Raw genomic sequence first — 4,981 nt, 5'->3', positions numbered from 1 at the left:
AAAAGAAAAAAAAAGAAAAAAAAAAAAAAAAAAAAAAAAAAAAAAAAAAGAATTCGCAAAAGGAGGGGGCAAGAGGAAAGTGTCAGCGGGTAACCTGTCCATTACTAATTCGTTCCATCGATGGAATGATTTGTCTGATATCGCAGTGAAGAGCTCGATGTTGATGGATTTGATGGATTGTCCAGATCGAAATTTGGTCAGCGCGATGATTTTGACTTGGGGACTGTACAAGACAAACCCCATCGCAGAAGCGAATGGACGGAGTATGCGAAAGTGATTGAGAACGATATGAGAAAGGATGTGGTGGTGGGTGAATGACTGGCAGACTGACGCGGCAGGTTAAACACCCTGCCGCGTTTGAAGGCTATGCTTATATTTTTACCTGTATACGTGTAAAAATAAAAATAAAAATTCTCGACCGGCCAAGCTAATCTAGCCTGACTGTATGTACTTTTTTTAAATATTTTTTTATCTTTTTGTATTCTATGAGCATTACAATATGTAATATTAAAATTTTAATTGAAATCACGAGTTTAATTGAATCACAATTTTAATTGATTTGATCAAATCCAAAAGTGAGCTACCAGGGAGCCAATATGGCCTATCGGATCCTGACCAGTGATCCATAACAACCGGCTAGAGACCTTGAATTGACCAGCAGATGGCTGGTTGATCTACCTATCAAGAGCTGGCTTGAGCGATCTGGACGAGCTCAAAGCCGGCCGCTTGATAGGACACCGGTCGCCTTTCCACTGACCAGCTTTTGGCGGCCGGCCACCACCAAGGAAAACTGGGCTTTTGGCAGTTGTTTCTGACCGTCAAACGGCAAGCCTAATTGCCCCGTGGTGTTTCAATTTATCTCGGAGAGATCTTAGGGATACCACCCTATGAAGGTTACTATGGAAGTTATGTCTTTGCTCTCCTCCGTGCGTGTTTTGTGTGTATTGTGTGTTCCTGAATCTTGAAAGGTGGGTGGGTGTAAGAGCATCCACAGCTGTCAGGGTCAATTAGCCAAAAATCACTCCGACAGACCTCGCACAATTGGGGGTGAGACGTCAAGAGTCTCCAGATTTTGAGCCGGGCCCTCTAATGAAATAAGGAAGGGGCAGGTCTAGTACACAGAACCAAGTAGTTGAGAAGGCCAACCGCTTGATTATAGTTGAGTCCAGTGGATAGAAATTGTTGATGTTTGTCATCTAAGGCAGGGGTAAGATAGGTTCCAGGAATCATAGGAGTCGAAACTGGGTGACAATCCTTCATTCCATACTTGTCAAGCATATCGAGCATATACTTGTCTGGAGTGAGAGTGATTGTACAAGCAAGTCAATCACATTCTAGCCTCATACCTAAATAGAATGAACAGACACCCATGTCTTCCATCTTGAATCTTGACTGAATAAGTTTGGAGAAACGGTTGGTGTTCTTGCCCATAACCAGCATGTTGTCGACATGTACATGAACGAAACATCACCAAGTAGGATCATTTGAAATAAAGAGACACAGATCTGATCTAGAGGGAGTGAAATTGATTGTTGAGAAGAAAGACTTGACCATGTTGTACCAACACCGAGGAGATTGTTTGAGGCCGTACAGTGAGTGATTTAACAAAAGAACAATGTTCTTACTGGTGAGTTTAGGAACATATCCTTGTGGTATCTTGAAATAAAGGACTTCATCAGGTATCCCATTGAGGAAAGCTCCAACTGCGTCCATGAGCCTAAGTTCTAGATCGTCAATACGCATACTTGCAGCACGACCAGTTGGAGCATAGGTCTCGTTATAATCAAGTCCAGGGATTTGAGAGAACCCTTGCGCGCATAGTCGAGCTTTGTGTTTGATCACTACATCATTCTCATCCGTTTTCCTTCGAAACGCCCATGTTGTACCCAGAGCATGAGCTCCATCAGGGAGCTCCATTTCAGTAAAGACACCCATTTCAATAAGTGAGTTAAGTTCTTTAGAAATGGCCTCCTTCCATTTAGCTGAGTCAGGTCGGTACATAGCTTCTCGATATGAATGTGTCTCTGAATCCTGGCTAGCTAAGTTGGCTCTTTGCATGGAGGTAAGTGAACTGATAGCAAGATTGGCTAAGATTGGCTTGACCTCTGGTAGTGATAATGTTTGATGGGTCTATCGAACTTGAGATGGCCTTAGGTGCCGGTATAGTTGCCGGGATATATGAGAAATGGGGGCGTCCGGAATTTTCATTTTCTTGTTGAGGCTCATCTTTGACTCGAGGGTCTTCTTCAAACAAGGTTTCTTCATTACGCTGAGGTTCTTCTTCAAGCTGAGGTTCATTCAAGGTTTCAATCTGCTGCTTTTTTGGTAAAATAGAATTGGAAGAATGAGGAGTGATATTAAGTTCAGACAGAGGTGATTTGGAAATGGATAAGTCCTCATCAGCTGCTAGAGGATGTATTGGCGAATGCAGAGATGATTGTTCAAAGTTTGAATCTTCATTGATGTCTTTAAGAAAATGTTCATCAAATGTGCCAAACTTCTTTTTGAATTCAGCTAGGATCACAGGATCAGAAAATGGGAATACACTTTCATTGAAGACTACGTCATGGCTAAATACTACCCAATGATCGTCAAGAAGGTAAACACGATAGTTGTGCACTGATCCCTGATAACCGAGAAGAACTCCCTTCTTTGCCACATCAATAAATTTGCTGGTTTGATGTTCTTTACCAACGTGAACATAAGCAAGACAACCAAAAACACGCAAGTGAGAGAGAGAAGGTGGTTTACCAAACCAATTCTCATAAGGGGTAACAAAGTTATCTCTAGTGAATGGAGTTAGATTTTTGAGATAAACTGAGGTTGATACGGCTTCAGCCCAGAACACAAGAGGTAAACTACCCTGTTTAAGCAAGGCTCTAGCCTTCTCAGTGATTGTGCAATTTCCGCGCTCAGAGATGGAATTTTGTTGAGGTGTATACGGTGCAGTGAAATCCATCTTTATGCCTTCATGATTGATGAACTCAGTAAACTGCTTTGAAGTGTACTCTCCACCATTGTCATCAACAAGAGTTTTGATTTTAAGATTGGTTTGATTTTCAACAAAGGCTTTAAATTGAACAAAATATGAAAAATTTTGACATTTGGTTTTGAGAATATAGACAAATTTAAAATTGGACTTTTGATCGGTGATTTTAAAATAATATCTACCGCCGCCACGAGAAGGAGGAGTAATTAAGCCACTCAAATCACTATATAACATAGATAGGCGATCACAGGCAATGGGAAGATGACGTTTAAATGGCACACGGTGATGTTTGGAGAGAATACAAGGATCACAAGAGTTAGGATGGATAGCTCCAGGAAAAGCTTTCTCCAAGGGGACTTGTCCAGGATGGCCTAGGCGCCTGTGAAGAGTGACAGAATTAATTTGAGTCAAAGCGGTGAGTGAGAGTGAAGTTGATTTGCCCATGTCAAAGTTAACTTCCGTAACTCCACTCTTAGTGTCTCCAGTGAGAACCACATCAGAACCAACAACAACATTGAAACTAGCATCTGGACTAAAGTTGGATGTACAGCCTTTTCTAACCAAGGCGACCATACTGACCAGATTAGTTGCAATTTGTGGTACATGGAGACAATCCGTGAATGATACGGGCTTGCCGTTGTGAGTACCTGACACGGTTCCGGTTCCAATGGCATTGATGTGTTGTCCATTTGCGACGTGGATGGTAGCTTGACAAGTTCTATAATCAGTAAAGCAAAGTCGCGAACTGAACATAGATGGCGAGGCGCCAGAGTCAAGAACAGGTTTTCTGGTGAGGGTAGCATTGAATACATAAGTAGTGAGAACCATACCACTAATGGTTGTATTGGCTGAGCTGCTGTTGTTAGAGCAATTGATGTTCCGGACTGGTTTGAGTTTGGGATGAGCTTGATAACATTGATCTTCAGCATGAGATGATAGAGGATTATGAACTCCATTTGAACAACAAGGATAATTGGAAGTACGCCGTTCAGCTACGAGAGCAGCAGGAGGAGGAGAAGTGCTAGGTTGATAATCGAGAAAAATTTGTTGCAGATGCTCAAAAACTTGATTCAGAGTTAAAAGAGTGTCGGCAGTTTATGCCAAATGAGCTAGTAAATCTCTAGTTGAATGATAACGAGGTGAAAGTTTGTATAAAAGCATATGAGCTAAGATATCATCATCAATCTTGAATGAGACTTCAGTCATTTCATGAGTGATCTTACAATACTCGGAAAGAACAGATGAAAGTGAATTGTCAGAACATTTTATATTGAGAAACTTGAGAAGAATACGAGGTTGATTTCTGGCTTTAGTAGAAGCATCCCAAATTGCTTTGGGATCCTTGATGTTAGTAGCATTGATAACTAAGGCTCTGTTGTCAGGATTGAGTTTCCTGGAGATAAAACCTGCAGCCTTCTTTTGCCGACGTTGATAGTCGAGCTTGATGATGGCAGTTTCATCTTCAGCAGGCTCTGTTTCAGTACCGTCAACAATGGCATCAAGCTCTCCTTCCATGAAGTGTGCGAGCATGAGAGGTTGCCATCTTTGCCAGTCTTGCTCCAAAGGAGCAATATGCGTGGCTTCGGAGGAACTGTTGTGATTCGACATTACCTGAGTAATGCGGGTGTGATTGTTGTTGATGATGGTAGATGGAGTAGATGGTGCAGGCGTTGATGTAGATAGACCGTTGCTCATAAGAGTAGTTGATAGCGCTTGAAACTGATTAAGTTGAATAGGCTGGGCTCATAACCTAATGAAATAAGGAAGGGGCACATGACTGGTAAAGAATCACAAATTAGTGATGTCAAGAGAGCGCTAAGGCTACTATCACTAATGAGTGATGAAATGAGATATGCACCTGTTGGAAGGTAGCACTAATGAAAAAGGCACAAATAAGAGTTTGAGTGAGGAAACAATTACTGCACGCAAACAACGGTCTTTTTATATGGCTAGCTTTCCGATACATAGGTTAATAATATCTCATCAGGATTG

This window comes from Melampsora larici-populina (assembly GCF_000204055.1).
Source record: "Melampsora larici-populina 98AG31 unplaced genomic scaffold MELLAscaffold_113, whole genome shotgun sequence".
NCBI lineage: Eukaryota > Fungi > Basidiomycota > Pucciniomycetes > Pucciniales > Melampsoraceae > Melampsora > Melampsora laricis-populina.
Note: the sequence above shows the minus strand (reverse complement) of the source record.